Source organism: Crotalus tigris, unplaced genomic scaffold, assembly GCF_016545835.1.
Source record: "Crotalus tigris isolate CLP2741 ecotype Arizona unplaced genomic scaffold, ASM1654583v1 scf7180000018064.1731613, whole genome shotgun sequence".
NCBI lineage: Eukaryota > Metazoa > Chordata > Lepidosauria > Squamata > Viperidae > Crotalus > Crotalus tigris.
Genome location: NW_024096804.1, coordinates 947,553 through 970,492, shown reverse-complemented (window position 1 = coordinate 970,492; position 22,940 = coordinate 947,553).

The window sequence follows — 22,940 nt, the reverse complement described above, 5'->3', positions numbered from 1 at the left end:
AAATATTATAATGCTGATACAGGTTCTCATCTTGGAGATGATGTTGTTAACAATATTTCAGCATAGCTGTCTACATCATCTATATGGATTTCTCAAGTTAATGAATCTGAAAACTGACTTGAATACTTATCCCTTGCTTCTACACTTTAAAAAGCTATATTATCTTCTCATTTAATGCAAACGAAATATAAATCATTTAATGCAAAATAAATATAAATAAAATAACAAAGGCAAACACACATAACGCCAGGTTTTATGTGTATGTGTATATTTATCTATGTATCCATATCATGTATGCAATGCAAATAAAAATTATAACATTAAGACAGTTGAGTAAACATTTTGAAGAAAAGGTAATTCCCATTCCTGTATAAGGAACACTTTTCTCTAAAGAATTTAGGCTGAAAACTTTTATAACTTTTATCCAGAAGAGTTAGCTTTTAAGGTGTCAGACAAGTTGAAAATTGAAGTCCATCAGCATTCTTTCACCTCTTTAATAATATTTTAAAAATAAATTAAATTAAAAATTAAATATGTTGCTGATAAGGGGTTCAGAGATTCATGATTACCAATTACATACCATGTGATAAAATTCCAAACATATAGATCTTTAAAATGGGGCATTGTAGATACTGAGATCACTCTAAGGCAGGAGTCCCCAACCCCCGGTCCACGGACCAGTACCGGGCCACGGCATGCCAGCAACCGGTCCACACAAGCAAGGAAAGCCCCAGCTGCAGAATGCAGGCAGCACACAAAACCATGCCCCCTCCGGTCCACAGAAAAACCTCTCTCCATGTAATCGGTCCCTGGTGCCCTAAAGGTTGGGGACCTCAACTCTAAAGTATTACCTGGTATAAGCTAATCAGTCTATAATTTCCTGGTTGTTCTCTTTTTCTCTTAATTTATTTTTGTTTTGAGCCATTGATTGGAAAGAAGTTTACAATAGGAAGAAAACTACAATTCTGTGCATAATTATGCACAGTGTATAATTAATTATACCACATGATGCCTTGTACCACATGTTACTAATAAGGATGTCTTTAAAAGGAGATTGGAAACATTGATGGAGGACATATCTATCAAGGGTTTTTAGTCTTTGAGACTCAAAATTACCTCTGGGTTGGATGCAATATGTTTTCCAGTACTAGTTGCAGTGGAACAACAATGGGATATCTGTGTTACCCTCTCCTGTTGGTAAGCATCTGAATGAATGCATGAACCAAAATGCTGGACTAAGATGGGCTTTTTTTCTTCATGTTCCTAAATTTGGGTTATTTCAGTAGTGGGATTCAAATATGTGAACAACCGGTTCTCTGTATGGATGCTGCTTCCGGAAGTCCATTCTGGGCCTGGGCAACAAAAAAATTAGCTACCAGTTCTGCTGAAGTGGTGGGAACCGGCTGAATCCCACCACTGGGTTATTTACAGACAGACAGACAGACACACAATTCTTGACAAATCTCTAGAATGTTGAAGGTATAGCTACAAATCTAATAATGGAGAAAAGTATCTTATACACTTGTTTGTGAACAAAGATTATATTTTATACACCTCAGTAACCTCTTTGGAAGAGATATGATTGCCCGCCAAATGAAGAGTAATGCTTTTTAAAGGAAAAGGCAATTTGTGCTTTCAAGCCAGTCTTGATTCTTGGTAAGTACATCAGCAAGTTCCTGCAGTTTTTTGGCAACATTTTCAAGAGAAAAAGACCAGCCTAAAGTCATCAGCTGGCTTTTTCCCTGAAAAAGGTTAAGGCATCTAGCCTGATGCCTTAATCAGATTGCCCCAGATTGCCTCTTTGAACTTCCTAATTGGGCCACTTAACATTTTATGACTGATATAGCAATAGCAATAGCACTTATATACTGCTTCACAGTGCTTTACAGCCCTCTCTAAGCAGTTTACAGAGTTAGCATATTGCCCCCAACAAACTGGGTCCTCATTTTACCAATCTCGGAAGGATGGAAGGCTGAATCAACCTTGAGCCTGTGAAAATCGAACTGCTGAATTGCTGTCAGCCAGCAGTCTGCAGAAATAGCCTGCAGTACTCTGTTCTAACCACTGCACCACCACAGTTCCTGTATCCTACAGGTATGGTAAAAACAATTATTGTGTTTTATATTTTAACATGCCTTGAGTTCCATATACCATAAAAATTGTAGCTTGATTTTTAAGCTTAAAATTTATGAATTTAATAAATTAATGTAATCCTTAATTAATTTGGGCCAACCTTCCCTAACTCTCCAGAAATATTGGATTGCAATTGTCTTAATTACCAGTCTGTTGATTGGGAACCACCATATTTACATTCCAATGTAACAGGAAAGTACCAGCTGATGCCTTAAATCTCTTATTTTAAATCATGTGATAATGTGCCATCCTGTTCCCTTTCATTTTGATTAAATGAAGAAATGTCTCTAAGTACGGCAGACGATTGCCAGGAGTTGTAAAAACAGGCTGTGGACGTAGAAAGCAATATGATTGTACTTAATTATTTCCAAGTCTGTTCTTTAAAATAATGTTTCTGTAAAGGTCTTAGGATCAGAAAGTATGAAAGACAAGCCAGTGGCACATTATACCAATCAGGTTATTATTATTGAAAGCATCTTGACAAATCTGGGTAAATCATACTACATAATACTCTGGACTCCTGCATATCTGAAATATACACTTATGTAAGCCACCTACCTGCCCTAATCACAGTATTGTAGAATGGGTGGGTGCACAGTGCCCAGCCTGCTGAGATCTATTCCAGGATTCCCAATAGACACCAGATTCCAGGCTGGCTGATTACTATATCTATGTTTTCCTGCCTGCCTGACAGAGTGAATAAGTGCTTTAATTTAGAGTTTCAGATCTTGGAACTGAAATCCACAGAGAAAAAGCTATGGGAGAAAAACCTGATGAATTTTTATATCAATAAAGGGTTGCAGATCTAAATCTTCTCAAATTATTTTAATGACACGGTTTATTTTTCAGGGCTCTTTAATGTCAGTATACTAAGTACAGAGAAGTTCACCCATATTCTGAGTTGTTACAAATGCTTCTTATAGAGCCACTTATAAATACTGTAATTATTTGCTTTGGATAGCTTTGCTAAGTAGCCTGTCTTTCAGGTATCCTGAACTTATCATGGTTAGGAAAGTGAAGGGATTGGACTCATGTTCAGTCTCAGGAATATGCAAATTCCTAGGGGAAAAAGTCCAGTTCTGGTTCCCAGTAGTTTATTTAATGCTTTATTTTGTCCATTTCAAAAGTGTTCAATTCCATGGCAATTCTGGGCATTTTATAGATAAACATTAAAACAAAACAAAATATATCGGGAGGAGAAAGGAGGCTGTAAACCAAGACCCAAAGCCCAAAAACTAAACAGTCAATAACTAACCAACTATACCAGGGCTGGAGAGAACTTGCTGGTATCTGATCAACATATCTTTGTTCTTTTACACTTGTAAAGTAGGATAGAGAGATCCATTCTCATTTCTGATGTGTGTTTATACCATTTTCATACCATTTCTTAGGTTGATGCACTTTATTTTTTTAACATTTTCTGTGTCTATTTCAAAGATAAGATGTTATATATAAACAGCCACAAAGATAATAAAAAAAAAGAAATACAAAAATCACAGACAAGACTAAAAAAGGAATAATAAAAAGTGTGCACAACATATATAGCAGTGATGGTGAACCTTTTAGACACTGAATGCCCAAAAACCGCCCCGCTCCACCCACTCCATGCCCGCCCCGCCTACCCACAGGGCCACCTCTCCAGGGCCCGTCGCAGCAGATTGCCCAGGTGGTCCTGCGGCACCAGGACAGCCACACCCTCCACCCGCACCCTGCAGCATCATCTGTGTGCAACGGGACGTGAGGGTGGAGTCTTGTCCCTGCTGCCTGGATGACATGTCCTTGGCTGCGCTGCTCTGCGCGAGTTATGCCCAGGGGCGACTCTCCTTCAGGGGGACTGCTGGTGAGGAGGGGGCCCCAGGGGGAGGTGGGGCTGGGGCAATGGTGCATGTGCTCATAGAGAGGTCTCTGAGTGCCGCCTCTGGCACACATGCCATAGGTTCGCCACCACTGATATATAGAGTCAACATAAAACATACATCATCTAACCTGGTTGAATATTGATGTACTTCACAGACTTGGAACAGAGGGCTCTCTCAGCTAAACCAGGTGTTGTTACTAATGGGACAAAAATGACTTTGCAATTTCTTAAAAGTTTCTTAAACCAAGAAAGTGGGTTTTTTTTTTCTGTTACTGTTTTTACTTGGAATGCTTTGGATTTTTTAAAAAAATTACTGTTGTTAGTGTTTTGAACTTAATTTATTATTACATGATGTTGATGTGTTTTCTCTTATATTTTTATAGTTAGTTAATTGACTATTGGGATTGTAGCTACACACACACACACACACACACACACACACCTATAAACCCACATATTCCTTGCAAAGATATTGCTAACGTCTCATAACTGTGCAAAAAATGGCATGCTCCACCCACAAAGATTTCTCTGAAAATCTCTTCTGCTTTGAAATACTGCTTGAAAACAATTTCTCTTTCAACAAATTAAATAGAACCAGAGGAGCAAAATGCAGGAGACTTATTTTGCATGAATCAAGTGTATGCTTGCCAGAAAAATTAGTCATACCTTCACATACACGGTTGCTGTTATTTTAACCAAAGTTCCTGAAAGAATTGAATTACTATATTGTATGTGGCAGCAGGAGTGTTCCTGTAATGCAAGAGAACCAGTAGGCACAATAAACTGGAGAACTACTGGAATCATATTAAAGACACATGAATCATTACAGATGAGGCAGAAAGAAACTCTTTTTCAGATTTTCCCAGGAGTCCAGCAGGAAAAGCCAAGTCTCTCTTTTTCTTTATTTTTTTTCTAGAGAGGGTTGTTCAATAGGACATTTGAGTCTCCTTCCAGTACTCAGTCTCACTCTATCCTCACGATGACATTTCTAAATTCCTATCTGCAGCGCATAATTAATGGCATTATTATACACCGACACCTGCAGTTGCTCTTTGTCTTGCTTGGTTGTGGAGTTTGTTTCATGTGCACTGCAAACACTGCAATCCTTACAGTAATGTTGTTGACACACCATACAGCAGGAATTTTATTCTTCAGCTACCTTAACATAGAGCCTGTTGTTGATTTGGGCTCAGAAGTGGTGAAGTGCTAAAGGATATTTCTGTGCTTAAGGAAGGACCAAAACAAGCTGAGTTGCCTTGCTCCTAATCCAGCACCTTAACCATTGCATTATATAGTTTTTTATACTGAAATCTGTGTAGAACAAAATATATTTTCAGCCAATGTATTAGAAGCAACAAAAAATCAGAAATGTATAAGGAAAACATTGTTACTGTTTAATATTGAATGGCTGAAGTGGATGGATATTTATATATGGAACAGAAATGATATGTATTCATATATCTTTCTAATTTTTATACTATTATGGATTTAACCTCCAAGGCACTTTTGAAAAATGCTGCAGTCACCTTTAATCAGCATTTCTATCATTAATTTAAGAGATCTGCATATGTCAAGTACTGTAGAATCTATGCATCAAATGGCACTTTTTATAGGCTGAGTGATTGGCACTTTGATTCTAAAGAGAATTAAATTTCAGACCTCCCAACAGTTATAACAGAAGAAGTTCCCCTGATTTTGATGGGATCACTCCAAAATTAGTGGATTATGGGATTCAGTTCAATTCCTCTTAGGAATTCCACTTAAAGATGTGTCTTGGAGACACCAGGGAATTTATATATTTGAAATGAAAAGTTGATAGTGTCATTTATTAAATTAAATTAAATTGCCATTGTTCTACCAAGATATTATTGCTTAGATTATGATATATTGATTGTTTTTGACACTACTAGAATTGTATACATACGATTTTAGGAAAACTTGAATTATGAATCAGTAGTTTACCAGAAATATACCCAGGATTCATGAATTACAGAGGCTGCTTTTTCTAGACAGGATTGTAATTCCTTTAAGGAACAAGTATATAATTTTATAGTGATCCTAGATTTATTCCTATAGCTGCTGTCGAACACAGTGATGCATAGTCTGGCGATCTTAAAACTGGATTATTGCAATGCATTTTACATTGAAGATGGCCATCGTGATATATTTTCCATTTCCTTTTAGACTGTGTGTGTGTGTGTGTGTGTGTGTGTGTGTGTGTGTGAGAGAGAGAGAGAGAGAGAGAGAGAGAGAGAGAGAGAGAGAGAGAGAGATGGAATTTGTGCTCTTCTAGATGTAGATGGATTCCATCTTCCATTAATCTTAATCAGCACAATGAAAAGAGGAGAATTTTATAAATTGTAGTCCAATGATGTCTAAAAAGCCGTAGGTTCCCCACCGCTGATACATATCATTACATGAAGAAAGAAAATATGTAAATCAGCCTTTTTAATGTATTATTGATATTCTACATAGACTCAATAGAACAGTATCTGTACTGATCTAATCATCGCATCTCTGATAATTAATGTATATTAAGTATGTAGAAAGAAATGTAGAACTTCATCCCAGCAAAGTGTAACTTTCTTAGGTCTATCACCTGACCTCTGAAAAAGTGAACCTCTATGCCCAGGTCTTGAATTCTGTATATAATTTTGGGGATCAGACAAAATGCATAATCTCTTTTTACATGTTTTGACCTTCATACATTTAATTTATATACAGGGGGAAAGATTATAGAATAGTGATATGTATGTTATAGGGTAAGATAATTGTGGCTAGAGGACTGAAGTGATAGCCTTAACACCAGTCATAACTTGCCAATCAATGTCTCTCAGTATACTTTATCTCAAGGTTATTGTTAGATTAAACACTTGTAGAGCAAAAAAAAACTTAGTATACTTTCCTAAACATATTAGAAGAAGGGTGAGATATAAGGGGCATAAAACAACATGTTTTACAATGGAATTATATCTGCATTTCCAGTTATTTGCTTAACAATAAAGCAACCTGACAACCTTAAGAAAAATATTACATTTCAGCCCATTGGCTCACAAGATGTAAGGAAAAACTGAGAAATAAAAATAGAAATCAATGTTTGTGGGGACATGTTAATTATATGAATATTCTCTTCTTCTTGTTGTTGTTGTTAATTGCGAAGTCGTGTCCGACCCATCGCGACCCCATGGACAATGTTCCTCCAGGTCTTCCCATCCTCTACCATCTTCTGGAGTCCATTTAAGTTCACACCTACTGCTTCAGTGACTCCATCCAGCTATCTCATTCTCTGTCATCCCCTTCTTCTATTGCCCTCAATCTTTCCCAGCATTAGGCTCTTCTCCAGTGAGTCCTTCCTTCTCATTAGGTGGCCAAAGTATTTGAGTTTCAACTTCAGGATCTGGCCTTCTAAAGAGCAGTCAGGGTTGATCTCTTCTAGGACTGACCAGTTTGAATGCCTTGCAATCCAAGGGACTCGCAGGAGTCTTCTCCAGCATCATAGTTCAAAGGCCTCAATTCTTTGTCACTCAGCCTTTCTTATGGTCTACTTTTCACATCCATACATTGCAACTGGGAAAACCATGGCCTTGACTATATGCACTTTTGTTGGCAGGGTGATGTCTCTGCTTTTTAGTATGCTGTCTAGATTTGCCATAGCTTTCCTCCCAGGAGCAAGCATCTTTTAATTTCTTGGCTGCAGTCCCCATCTGAGGTGATCTTGGAGCCCAGAAAAATAAAATCTGTCACTACCTCCATTTCTTCCCCATCTATTTGCCAGGAATTGAGAGTGCCGGATGCCATGATTTTGGTTTTCTTAATGTTGAATATTCTCTAGTAAAGCCCAAATGGTTCACTAAGAAGCTTCTTGATGCCCTGCAATATATTCTTCTGCTCCCTTGGCCATTCAACAGCTGGAATGCTCCCTCCTTTCTAAAGAATTGAAAGACAGTCAGCTAACTAGTCCCTTCCATTTCTCCTAAACAAGGCCATTCTCTTTGTTCGCTATTAAACACCTTTCTTAGCAGGGAATGCTCCAGCAGATCTGTTTTCTTCTCCCAAGAACATTGATAAAGGCAACATTCTGAACTCTATTTTCCCTGCATAGATTTGGACTTTTTTCTTACCTACTTTGTTTCTTCAAATACACCCTGTAGCTGTTTGTCTGTATCTCTTGTCGGTTTAATGCAAGAGAAAACTACAAATGAAACTGAATCATTCTGGCACACTAAGAAAGTGTGAGGAGGCACTCTTAAATAGCCAGAGGACACAAAGGTCCTCCTGCCTTCCTATAATTCTCTTTGTCCTTTCAGTAGGAAGCACAGCAATAAGCTGATGACTTATAAGCAGATTTGAACACAGATATGTAATTGACCAATAATTCCATCTCCACTTCCCAGTTGGGTGGTGAAATTAGTTCCCCTTGCACATTATGGGCGGTGAATCTTAGTGTGCCAGTGTAGGTGGATGGGGGGGGGGAGGCCGAAGTTCCCAATGGAAAGGATGGGTAGTTTAGGAGCCACTTGGCCTTCTTTGTTTATTGATTCTTATCCTTGCACTTCTGCTGTGTTAACTCATGGAAATTGCTTAAGGACAGATTTAAATCAAAAGAGACAGTTTCCATTTTTGCTCTGTAACTAGAATAGTGACATTGGTTTCAAATGTGCTGCCGGTGAAAGGGAGGCAGCCTTGTAATATTTGTTTACCTTTTGCATGGAATATACACCTCCCCCCCCCTGAAAATAAGAAGGTCTTCTTCCCAACACGAACAACGGTACTACTTTCAATACTATAAAGCCACTGAAGATTTATACTCTGTTCTCTTCTCTTTGAAATATGGATGCACGGCCCTTCTCTGCTTTAGCACTTCTATTACCATTGCATTTATCAGTCATTAAAATCTTCCCCAAATATTCAGTGAACAGAGCATAAATCATGCCCGGGATTATGCTCCAAACTTAAAAGTCGTTTGTATTTCTTCTATATTGAACATCTTTTGCGTGCCTAAGCAGACAAGTCTCTTTACGGCTAATCCTCTTTTTTGTGAGTTGTCCATTCCTGGTGGGATTTGGCACAATGAAGGCTATTTGTTCCATTAGTGAGGAAGGACCTAAATTCTAATCCTTACTAAAGCACTAGCTGACTGCCTGACATTGGGCAGTTGCTTGATCTGCCTTTACCTCCGTCAATCCAACTGGAAAATTGTATAGAAAGCTGGACTTAAGGAAAAATCAGATGTTTCGTCTGAAATGTGATATCCATAAATGTAATATACAAATCATCAATTTCTTAACAGATTCATTAGGGCAGAAATTAGAAATAGCTTCTGCCTGCCTCCCTGCTTTTCACGTATTATATCTATGGGAGAATCTTTGTTTTATCAAAGCAGTAAATGAGACAATGAAAAAAACCACAATCTGATGCTCTGTGTTAAAGCTCTGCTGACCTTTCTTTTAGATGTCATAAGGGAGAAAGCCAATTTATCTAAACACCCTTTTAAACAAGAGTTGATGCTTTATTTTTATAATTAGTCTCATTTTGAAAATGAAAATGCTCTGGAATCCATTGGTAGAAATTTAAACCTAAGTATTAACACAGAAAACAGTGTGTATTTTAAATCAAACATAGTATGTATCTGGACCTCAGTATATATAATTTTATTACTTGTGGTTTCTTCATTGGTAAATACACACCAGACCTCATTATTCATGATAAAAAAATGTCTATCCATGATTTGGGATGCCTGGTTTTGTTAGGAGAAAGGAATCTGAATATTTTTCATGTATTTTATGCCTGTGTGTTAAGTGGTGTTTTTTTTCCCCTAGAACTCATTTATTTTCTGTGTTTTCATTATCCACAGCTGTTAGGTTGGAATGTAACCCCAACAAATACCAAAGGCCATTTGTATTTATGTGTGATTCCTACTAAACACACCTGGCATTATTTGCTTCATCTACACATGCAACTTATTGTCCCCTCCCCTCTTCTCTTTTCTCTGCATCATTCCAGATAATGCTGGACATATACACACTAAATCCTTTATTCATTCTGAGTAAAAGAAAGGCCAGATTTTCCTTCCTTGTGTCCATTCCTTGCGTCTGAAGCACTTTTCTTCCTTTGTATCTAAAGTGCTGCACAAATATGTTGATTTTATTTCATGGAGTCCCCAATAGGACAAAAGTCATAATGTAACTCAGAGACTGAAAATCCTATCCCTGTTATACATATTCAGGTAGGAGAAGAGCAGGCAGAGCTGGGGGCGGAGTTAAAGGTGTCATCAGTTTAAAGTCCTTAACATTGCGACAAACAAACCAAGTCCAGCTCCCCTTGAATTCCTTTGATTTTTATCTAGTACCGTTTTAATGCTGACAGTTAGTTGACTAGATTCTTGTTTATAGGCTTGAATAAGTTTTCTGTGCTGCAACTTAACCTATGGTCCTGATCTTTTGCTTCTGACAATTCATTTGCAGAATTATTCCTAGGTTTTAGCCTGGCAAGGATTATCTGGGTGGTTCATTTCAGGATCTAATATTTTTTGTCCATAAAAATTTTATCTTACTTTAAGAAATGATAATTAGAATATATAGTTATCAAAATGGTAAAATAATTGTATGATTGCAAAAGGCTGGCAATATCTGGCAATAGGAGTGAAACACAGAACCTGGTTGGAATAGATCTCCTTTAAGAGATAACCTCTAATGACTATTTACAGAGTATTCTTTGTTGTTAAAAATATATGAATTCTAGAAATGCAAAGACATGCAAAGAAATACTATTTAGTCATACTTTCATTCCAAGTTAAGCCTAATTGCTATGTTTATCAGAATCTTTTAGTAGTAGTCAGGGCTAAAAAAAACAAAGAACAAGTCTGTCTTGATTAATACAATTTAATAGGAAAGGCAGCTAAAGGGACAGCACAGGAATTCCAACAAGTGCCTTTGTTTGCACATGTGAACCCTACATATAGACTATTCAAAGAAATTCATTTGTTGTTTTATATCTTCCCATGCATTGGGGAGGAGGGATCCTGCTTTTCTAAAAAGGCAAGCTGATATTGTTTACATCACTATTTTTCTAATTTTGGGCTACTTTGGACAAACATGGATTTATACAATGGCTAGTAGAATCCATTCTCACATTATCAGTGTTATGCTGTGGCATATATTTATTTTATTTACTTCTTCATTGTTTGTTGTCTTAACAAATGACAGTTTCCCAGTGTGGCGGTCAAGCTATATCAGGAAAGAGAGGACAAATGTAACCTTTTCCTGAAGAAAGATGATTTATGGCAAAGGCATTATCAGGGATCCACATCAGACAAAAAAGATCACGCTACCTTCTGGTTGCAGTTTGCATTCAAACACTGGAATTGACTTTTTAATGCTTCCCTGAATGACGGTGACTGATGTCCCTTTCAGGAAATAAATTAAAGATTGAGATTACAGGAATATTCCATTTCAAATGTTTAAGCCAAGATTACTCATTTATAAGTATGCCACCAGAAAGACACTTATTCCAGCAGAAGTCCTGTTGTCCAGTGCCTCGTGATTTAAAGATATGGTTACCATTTATTTCCTGCTAAGAAAGTCATAGAAGTTTTAAAATATCTCTAAAATGGTCAAAGTTTTATAATGAATGCTTTCTGAACAGAGGGATGTTTAAATGTGTTGCTCATATTCAGACATAAAATGCACAATAATTTTAAAAATTCAGCCATCCTCAGAGTATAGAATAAAATCATTGAGGAAAAACCATGGCACTCATCTTTAGGGAAGAATTCTAACATTGCCATACATTGCCATAGATTTTAAAAAGTATTGAGAAAGACTATCTTTACATTCTACTGGCAAAGACTGTTGAAAAATATCTTTGAATTAAAGGAATCTAAGAAAAAAAATCCCTCAGTTTAGTATTAGATAAAGTTTTCCTGTTAGCAATAGGAAACAGATTTGGCTTATTCCAACTTGTTTCAACTTCCAGTCACATCTACAGTTTTTGGATTATTCTTAGGTCTCCCAGGTAGGTTTCAACCATTTGTTTAGTGTTATTCAAAGTTTAAAGTTACTTAACCATTTTTCACATTTATGACTATTGCAGCATCCCTATGATCACGTGATCAAAATTCAAAAGCTTGGCAGCTGACTCATATTTATGATGTGTCCCGGGATCATGTGATCATCTTTTGTGATCTTTTGACCAATAAAGTCAATGGGAAAACCAGATTCAAGTCACAACTCTGTCACTAACTTAACAACTGCAGTGATTCCCTTAACAACTGTGATAAGAAAGGTTGTAAAATGGAGCAAAATTCGCTTAACAACTGGCTCGCTTAGCAACAGAAATTTTGGGCTCAGTTGTGATCATAAATCAAGGACAACCTGTAGTGGATTCAATAGAGTGGATTAGAGCAATTCCAAATTCTTTTAGGTGAAACAAATTTTCCTCTGAGTCTGCAGATTTCTCAGGTTTAAGAATGCTGTGAGCTTGTTTTATGTACATTGATTCATTTGAATCCCTCTGCAGGTATTGATGACTTTAGTTAGCTGATAGCCAATTGAACAGTCTATCACAGTGATGGCGAACCTTTTAGACACCAAGTGCCCAACCCCCCCACCCGCACCTGCCCCACCCTCTCCACCCCACCCCTGTTCCTCCCCCCATCCACCCTGCCCCTGCTCTGCCCCCTGCCCCATCCTCCTGCAGGGCCACCTACAGCTTCCATGACCCACTGCAGCAGATTACCCAAGTGGCCCTGCAGCGCCATGTCAGCCATGCCCTCAACCCATGCCCTACAGCATCATCTGCACATGATGGGGCGCGAGAGCTGAGTCTTGTCCCTGCTGCCTGGCTGCCATATCCTTGGCTGCGCTGCTCTGCGCAGGCCGTGCCCAGGAGCAACTCTCCTCTGGGGGGGGCTGCTGGTGAGGAGGGTCCACGGGGGAAGGCAGAGCTGGGTGATGGCTCATGTGCCCACAGAGAGGGCTCTGTGTGCTGCCTCTGGCACGTGTGCCATGGGTTTGCACCACTGCTCTACCACATGACATTGGGAGTTGAAGATCTCTTTGCTAGATAATCAAAGATTCTGCACTGAGTAAGATATTGAATTAGATGACCATAATCTATGGTAATTAACAATTCTATGATTCTGTGCTTCATTGTTTTCCCCTAAGCTAACTGGAGATAAATATAATTTATATTCTATAGGATAATGTTGTAAAGAACATTATATATATATATATATATATATATATATATATATATATATATATATATATATATCCAATTTTTTTTTTCTGACAAAGAATTAAAGAATTAAATTGGGAGACTAAGATGGCCATTTTGAGCTCATTCTGCTCTCGTCAGTTAGCCACACCCTTTATGGGATTCGAACCTGGGCAGTTTACATACTAGGCAGTGATTTAACCACCAAACCACAGGTTCTCCTCCCTCTTTGCCAGCTGAGTCAAGGGAGTATATATGTATGTATAAAATATAATTTGATCACCAGGAAAAGTTAAAACGTTAAAAGTTTTAATATAAAACAAAAGTTTTAAGTATAAAACGTTAAAAGTTTTAAAAAATTAGCAACCTAGCTTTCGTTGGCTCCTGCCAACTTCATCAGGGTGTACATAAATCAATGGGAGTAAACATTTATATGTGAGTTAACGCCTGCGCTCGGCTTCTGGACCGCGTAATGGGCCCAGGTCGGCCAATCGTAGCATTAGTTGTGATTGCTGCATAACTGAGTGACTCATCTACTTGTATCATGCGTCCCTCATCAAAGTTAAAACAAGCTTCCAACTCTCCACTCATCCATATCCGTGGTCTAGGAGGATCCTCAATCTTATTCCAACTTGAGATATCATCCCCACCACCAAGTCGTTTCCCCCTTCTCTCTTCCTTGGGAAGAGCCTTCACCCCCTACACTATCCTGGCGTCTATCCTTAACATATATATGAAAAGACTGTTTTGATACTGTGAGGAATATTCTGGTAATAACCTGATATTTCTTTTTTTTAATAAATCCCAAAATAGAAGTGAGATTTCCTTAGAGTGTATTCTGAATGATATTGTGAGTTACTAGGAATTCAAATGTGGTGGATCTCTTTACTGGTAGCATTATAATATGCATGATGGCTTCTCAGTGGTGGCCTCTAACTATAAATTAATTTTTGTAGATCCATTACCCTGCTTTGTCTTGTCTTGCAATCACATTTAAACTTTTGATGTTGATTCTTGATGATCACATTGTAGACATCCTATTATTGTTGTTGCTTATAATCATAATTATTAAAGTTAAAATGTTGTTTTACTTCTTGATTGGAATTGTCCTCAGTTTAGTATTAGATGAGTAACTATACAAATGAAATAAATAAATAAATGGCCCCACAGATTCTACTTTAAGTGACATAATACTATTTCCCATGACTCAATATAATTTTCATATTTTAGCTGTCAAATGTGTGTCTTCTACATCAATCACTAAGATCTGAAACTAATAACGGAAGTAACGTTCCTAAGATTGCCTTCTGATCTGTGGTGCTTGGATCAGGTACTTCTTCATCACTATGATAGCTGTTAATATATTTCAGGAAATATCATTATATTTTAGATGAAAATAAAGATCCTTTTATTTATGCAGAAATTTTACTTTATTTTCCTGGTGTCTAATAATTTGACTTTCAGAAAATTATTTTCAGAATTTCTTTCAGGCAAAAAGGCAAAATAATTTTTAAGTAAAAGATACAACAAGAACAATAGTCTATTGCCTGCTGATCGCCAATCATAGTCAAAGATTTCAAGCAAAAATATCTATGTCCAATAAAACAATTTATAAACTCTTCAGTCACTAGAATAGTTTGTTTTTAAATTAGGCTGAGACCAATTGATAATTATGAATAGAAGTAATATTATGTTTCTATATGCTTTTGAAGTATTTCTTTAATTGTTGCTTATCTTTTAGGAAGTCTGTAACCCCAAGCCAGCTACCACAGATGACAATGAACAGAATAAAGTAAGATTTGAAAAATAGGCAGTCATATGAAGGGCAAAGGAACCACATGTTATCTTCAGAATGCAGTTGAAGGAGTTTATCACCTCTCGGAATGGGGCTTTGAAAGATGAGTCATCTGGTGAATTTTAATATTCAGCTTCCCTTCATCCCAGCAGCCTGATGACAAGCTCAAAAGCTTTGTGCTAAAGGGTCTTCCTTACTCATAGTCAGATTTATGTATCTTTGCCAGATAAAATATGATTGTAAGGGTTTTTTTACTTGATAAACAGTTATCTTTTTATACTTTATCTGCTTTTTAAAAACATATTGATGCTCTGACCTTGATCCATCAGGTTAAAATAGGATGCAATAAAATAGAATTTTCATTTTCTCTCTTGTGTCTCTCTTTCTCTCTCTCTCTCTCTCTCACACACACACACACACACCTTTTAAAGCATTAAATAATCCTTCAAATGTTGGATCTTGGAAGGATGTGGTTAATCACTAAATAATATTAACACTTACATATGAAGAATAATATTGACCAGTGCTGCATTCTATTAATGAGCAACTGAAGAAAGCAAAAATGAAAATGTTTTGCTTTTAAACATAACAATTACATTTAAAATGGGGATATTTATGTCAAACAGGTTCCTTTTTCTTCCTCCTACTTTTTAACAATCTAGGTATTGTTATAAAACTTTACAGTTTCATTTGAGTTTTCAGTCAACTCTTTTGTCTTACTAAAATGAACTTATGTATTGCTTTTTAAAGTAATTGTTTGCCATAGGGATGATATAATTTGTATAAAAAAGTAGTGTTTTATTCCTCCGGTTTAAAATGTACATTTTTTTAGTCTAAATCACTTACATCTGCTTCATGGACGATCTAATCTAATATTCATACAGTATATAAACACTATACATCCACAGTCTGGGAGAAAAACTCAACACTAGAATTCTCTGTATACAGAAACATAAAACACAAAGACTTTTTTTAAAAAAAAAATGCAACTTTTGTATTACCAAAACTATATATTACATTTATATTCATCTTTTTCATTGTGGAAATCAGCATACATGTAAGTTATTTCCAAGTGAGGCTCCTCAGATGTTCATAATTTCAGCAAGGTGACAACAATAAGACAGTAGGGCCTTAGTGCCTCCAAGATTTTTATGTGTTTCTTTGTTTGTAAATTTTAAATCCCTTAAAAAGATGTTGCTTCAGAATCCCTTGTAAGGATTGGAGAAGCTTTACAAGATTACAAAGTATTACAGTGTTCCTTCTGCATCACCAAACCATCTTTTTTTTTTTTTAAAAAAAAAAGAAAATATTTTTAACTGCTGATTACTAAAAGCTGTTTTATGTGAAGAATTAACTTTCTTGGGAAGCACATTTTTTCCCCTTCATTACAAACCTGAAATGAATGCAGCAATGAGATTCCAACTTGACAAATTTCATCATTCATAAGGTGCACCTGACCTGACATTAGAATATTATGCTATATCATAATATTGCATTTGTTTCTGAGCTGTTCAAATACCTTGTATTATGGGACAATTATATAATATAGAATAAAATATAATAAATAATGATGATGATGATGATGATGATGATTGATGCACTTCCAGTCAACTATGGCTACATAAAAACTGTAATGAGAAGTGTTTCCATTTTAAGCTTTAGTTCAAAGAATGGTATGGTGACATTGGTGTTTGAGCAATTCATATTCTGGTAAGAATTGTTTATGAACTTGAGTCAGATCTTCATTCCAACATCTTTGGCTTAAATCTAAGGTATTTCCTTGTTGAAATCCCTTTTTTAGAGGAAATGCCAAGTGTAGGAACTGCTTTTGCCCCTTTTATGGAAGAGCTTATCCCAATATCTGGTCATCCTCTAATTTATTGGGCTTCTAAATGTCAATAAAGTTTTCAAGAATGTGTTTGGGGGATGTAGACATTTAGCTTAACCTGGAGAAGCAGTTCTCTGTATGTGTATGTGAATAGATAAGCACAATCAAGAAGGAAAACAGAAAAGTATGAACAACAAAAATAAAGAGATTTACAAGCATCATGAGATTAAATAACAATTTCAAAATAATGTCAGATTAGTGTTGCATAGTAAACTATCTTATATCAATTTAGAACTTATACCATGATTAAAATCAAATCAATAAGCAATGGTTAAAGAAATAACTAGTATAATAATTTAAACAAAAGAAATGTAAAAATCATAAAGCTATCTTTATTTAGTAAGTAAAACAATCCCATAAATATTAAATTTTATGTTAAATGAACTCAAACCTCTGATGAAATGGAAATCTATAAGCTGAACTGTAATCAAAGAATAGTTTTCAAGTTAAACTGAAACCTATATTAGATTTTTTTCAAATATGACATTGTTTTACATCAATGTATACCACCACGACTTATTTTCTATTTTTCTTTATTTCATTTTATAATAGACTTTTTTCCAAATTTTTTAAACTTTACAAAATTGCCAACCAACATGGATGGGGTGCAATGTCATTGCACATTGATTAATTGATTGACGGTTTCTAACTTTGTTTTAGGAATTTTGTAAGCCATTTACAACCTGTGACAATTTAGTGGCATCAAAGCCTTAGTTAATTAAAATAAAATTTAAAAGTTGAGAATCAGATCCTGTATGTCCATCTGGTCAAACATGCTTAAGTGATAAATGAAGGCATGGAGATAAAACAAAGCATTTTATGGATTTACCGTAACACTTTTTATTGTCAAAGCAAATTACCCAATTTTTTTATTTGTAAGGCATCTCACTAGATCCTTGCATATAAACTTGGTAATTTGACATATATTATTTGTATGATTAACAAAGGTATGCATAATTCCATGTAATGGCTTTTTCAAAAAAATTTAAAAGGCAGAAATATATTAAGAATGTTTTTAATGTTGGAAAAAAACTCCTGGAGATATAGATCAAAATGAATTATTTTTATACTATGTGATGTCCTAAGGAAGGTAACCTACACAGAATCTTGCTAGATTGGACATATAAATTGCAGTAATTAAGTGAATAAGTAACTAATTAACTACATGCTATAACTAATTAAATTTACTGGATGTTATAAGTGTAAATTACCTACCTTCCATTCAAACTATGCAGAGGAGAAAAACTAATAGTAAATATCCTGATCTGTTATTAACTACAACAGTAGTTTACTGGTATTTATTAAATACAGTGCCCAATGTTACTTTATTAAATTATTAACCTTGACATGGATTGTTCCTCTCATAATCTATATTTTGCATTAGTTATACTTCTGGGTTCCCAGGGCTATTCACCAATACTACACGGTTCCGCCATTGTTAACTCATTCCAAGTTTCAGTTTAGCAATTCCATTATTGTGGAGTACATGCATACAGACACTTCCAGATGCTACATGATGATGAAAACATAATTGTCATATATGCATAGCCAATGTATGTATGTATGTATGTGTATGTATATGTATATTGGAATCAACTCTCCCTAATCAGTTGTGTGCTTTATAAAACAATGCGAGAGAAATGACAATGCTGTCATTTGTACATGCTGCTTCAGTTCTGTAATGGAAATCTTTTGCCTCCCTTGCCAACTCATTCCTGACAATGTTAATGATTCACTATAAAGCAGCTTCTCGGCTATGATTTGTGACATCCGTACTGGTTAGGTGGGAGGGCTAGGCAGGTTTCTAGGGAGTGTTTTGGATGCAGAAATGCCTTGAAGATAGCACTTTATTATATTTAGGACAAGTATGACATCCCACTTCAAGGGAAAGGCCCCTATACATATTGAGAAGGGATTTCTGTGGTTTAAGTGGGGAGGAGAAGGTTAGTTTAAAAGAATGCCTCTGTGTTTTTTGAGACGACATGAAGATAGGAGGGAGAGAAATGGAGGCAGGAGGCAGGAGGATTATGGATAATGGAAGAATTTTGCCGGAGGACATTTGCCTGCTTTGCCTATTCCTGTGTAACTAGAATATTTATAATTCAAATACTTACCTTTAATAATTAAAAACCACAGAATATTAAAGACAAAAGGTAGAGAATATTACATACATACATATAGGCATCTTGCACTAAAATCCTACAATGGCAAATTGCAAGAGGTAGATTTAAACAAGGTTTTAAAACATGAGTGTTTTAAAAACGCCTTCTTAAAAAAAAGAAGAAGAATTTCTAATTCACTCTAGTTCTGCCAGAAGTGATACTGCCTTACTGATTTTTTTCCTTCACTGACAACTAGTCATTGGGGGGGGGGGGTGAACCACTAAAAATATACTGCTTGGTAGTTTGACATTAGTGCCTCAGCAATTAAAAAGTGGAATATATCCAAAGTCCTCCACCACTTTATATTTTTAATAAGTCTTGACTCTTTATTGTTGTTATTTCCATGGTCCATGAGAAGGTCCATATGGGTAGAGAAATTAGAAAAAGTCCACAGGCAGGACATGGGTCTGGTGTAGCATAAGTAACCTGGTAGTTACTGGGGAATGTCATCTTTTTCTGCATTCAGAGGCAGTCTCTGATCTGCTTTTCATAGCAAAGAAACAAAGAAAAACAGCCTTTTCTCTGGATAGAGAAGAATGTTTTGAAAAGAGAAAGAGACCTCAAATGTGCCCCCAGGTGTTATAAAGCTGTCAGTTACAACTGGAAAACAATACAAAGGCTTCAACAAATAATTTATAAAGGGAAGCTACAAAATATATTGAAATACCCAGTGATACACATACATATATACATTACACATACACATGCACACAATTTGTTGTTTTTTAATTTGATCTTCTTTTAAAGGGTTCAAATAACTATAGGAAATTAGGGCAGGAGTATCAGATGGCTACTATTATTTTATGTACAAGAAGCTTAAATAATCAAAATAGGTCTAAATTGAGTTATCGTATTCAGTGTGAACGAGAGCTCACTTACTGAAGCATGTGGCCTTTAGGAAAGTGAATTTATGGATGGTAGCTTAAACTGATGTTTGAAAATCAGAGGTGTTAATATTTACACCTTTATTCATTATGGCAAGGAAAAGATTAATGAAGAATTAAACATCCACATCTCTTTGCTCCTCTATCAAGCAAAGTAATCCCTAGTTGAATATTAACTCAATCTGACAATAAGGAAGAGAAACTCCTTTCTCGTGCATCTAATAGGTGAAAGAAAGGCAACCATATTTGATTGTTAGATTAATATATTTATGCTAATGTAACTATTGGTAATGAATTAAACAAATAGATTTTTGTTGTTGTTGTTATAGCAGAGAGCTAAATGTATCCGCTCTGTAAATATGTGAACACAAAGAAGAAGAAATGGTGTGAAGCATGCTAATAATAAATCCTGTGTGACAGTTCTTGAACATTATCAGGTTTATAGGAGACTTGTACTGAATTGTGTTACTAATGACTGTTTGAAATGTTACTAATCAACACACCTATATTTTAGAAGATGGATATGCAATTAATAACAGAAGTGCTTATGATCCACACTGCTAAAAGTGAGACAACCACCAAAACTTATTAACACATCTCTTGTAATATTAAATACTTCCTGTCCTAATAACATCCCAGTCTCAATATTTATTTATTTTACAGATTTGTAGACATCCACCCCACTAGGGTGTTAAATATATATAGATAAAACAATGAATTTATAATTAAATATGCCAACCATAAAAGTTTAACTAATAAAAGACATCAGTAAAAACTAAGCGAGATTACCCTGTCACATTAAAGACTGCCATAAACAGCAAATCTGTTTGAACATCAAAAATCAATCTGAATAAAAATGTGTTCTTAGCAATAAAAGAGATGTGGTAGTAGAAAAGCACACAATTTTATTTATTTGTTTTCAAAACAAAAATCTGTGGCTGGACTTGTTCTACAGGATTGGATAGCAAGGACTCCAGGTATCAAACTAACATCAAATAAGATGCAATTCTATTTTTAACAATAGGATCGATGGCAAATTGTTTAATATTCAATTTCCTGTATATTTTTCCAAACATTTTGATGATCACTTAAGACATTATTGATGTTCATGCTCCAGAATAGACTAGCATAGCACAGGACAGGACAGGACAGGACAGAACAGAACAGAACAGAACATTATTTGTTGGCCAAGTAAGGAATTTGACTGGGCATGTAAGGAATTTGTCTCTGGTGCATAAACTCTCAGCATACATACAAGCAACAAAGTGATAAATCATAAATAATAAGATACAACCAACAAAGTGATAGTCATAAGATACCAATAGGAGTAAGTAATAGGAAAGATGAGAAGGATAATAGTCTTTTTTTCTATTTGAATCCATATTTGTATCCAATACAGCTTTTGAAGAAATAGAGAGGAAGACAGTTCAAATTGTTCATTTTTTATGAACTTGGCTTCTTAATTTCTTCTTTACATGCAGTGGAGCTAAATAATGTATAGCTGCATTGTTCACAAGTAAAACCTAATTATGCTTGCTATTAAGTATTGATTAAATTTTGACCCAAAGCATGATGCGGCTTGATATTAAAGGAAACCATCAGGCTTGAATAAGAGCATACCACATACTATGAGAAAGGCATGGTTCAGGTGCCCTTTTATGCTAATTGAGCATATTGAATACTGTTATAAAATTTATACAATACTCATATGGAAGAAAATAAGAGCTTTCTTATAGGTGTGAACTGCAACCTAAAACATACTCACTTGTGGTTTTGAAACCAACACAGAATATAACCATAATTAATTCCAGATTCAGGAGTACTACCTGAACGAACATCCTGAAAGTGAAACACTTAATAGAATCAAGTTTGATTCAGTTCTTGAAGACTCTCCAAATACTTTCCTCTCAAGAAATCTTCAGGATAGGTACTGGCCAGTTACTTCACTATGTTTTTCTGTTGCTTTGAGGTGTTGATGGTTTCTTTACTAACACCACAAAGACATCTAAAAATCTTTTAGGCCAGTGATGGCCAACCTTTTAGAGACCGAGTGCCCAAAAACTGGCCCCCAAAACTGGCTCCATCCCCTGCCCCGCCTGCCCGCAGGGCCACTCACCGCCTCCAGGGCCCGCCGCAGATCGCCCAGGCAGCCCAGCAGCGCCATGGTGACTACACCCTCTGCCCGCCCCCTGCAGCATCAACTGCATGATGGAGTGTGAGGGCAGAGTCTTGTCTGCACTGCCTGGCTGCCATGGCCTTGACTGCACTGCTTCACATGGGCCATGCTCGGGGTGACTCTCCTCCAGGGGGGCTGCTGGTGAGGAAGGGGTCGTGCGGGAGGCAAAGCTGGGGCAACAGCATGTGTGCCCACAGAAAGGGCTCCGAGTGCTACCTCTGGCACGCGTGCCATAGGTTCACCACCACTGCTCTAGGCAATGATACATTACAACAATGCCACACACAATCTGGGATCTTGTTCATTTAGAATTCAAAACATCAATACATTTTTATGATGTATCAGTCCACTGTAAAAGTATATTTATTTTTAGTTATTTATTCACAAATAGTTAGGTAAACCTATTCATTTAAAACATACAATAAATATTCAAAACTGCAAACGTATGCTATAAAACTGGCTAAAAATACAATTGTTGTGGCAATGAGTGATGAGGTAATCATAATAAGTCAAGGAAATGCCTGGGCAAGAGAATTTTTTAAATATATTTATAGCAGAAGCATGCTACAAGAGAACTGTGTCAACTTTAGAATGAGCATGGCTGCAGCCATTTTTTCCTTCTCATTCCTAGTTGCCACATCGCATGGAGGGAGGGGGTTTGTCAGCTGTTGTGCTACACAAAACAGACTTTCTCTCTCCAACTTTCTCTCATGGGAACCAAGGTCATTGCTTGCTCCCGAGACTGCGGGCTGGGCGTTTCATGAAAAGCCCACCAACCAGCTGAGTGGGGAAACGTAGTTGCTTGCATAGATTTAGGGTTGTGATTTC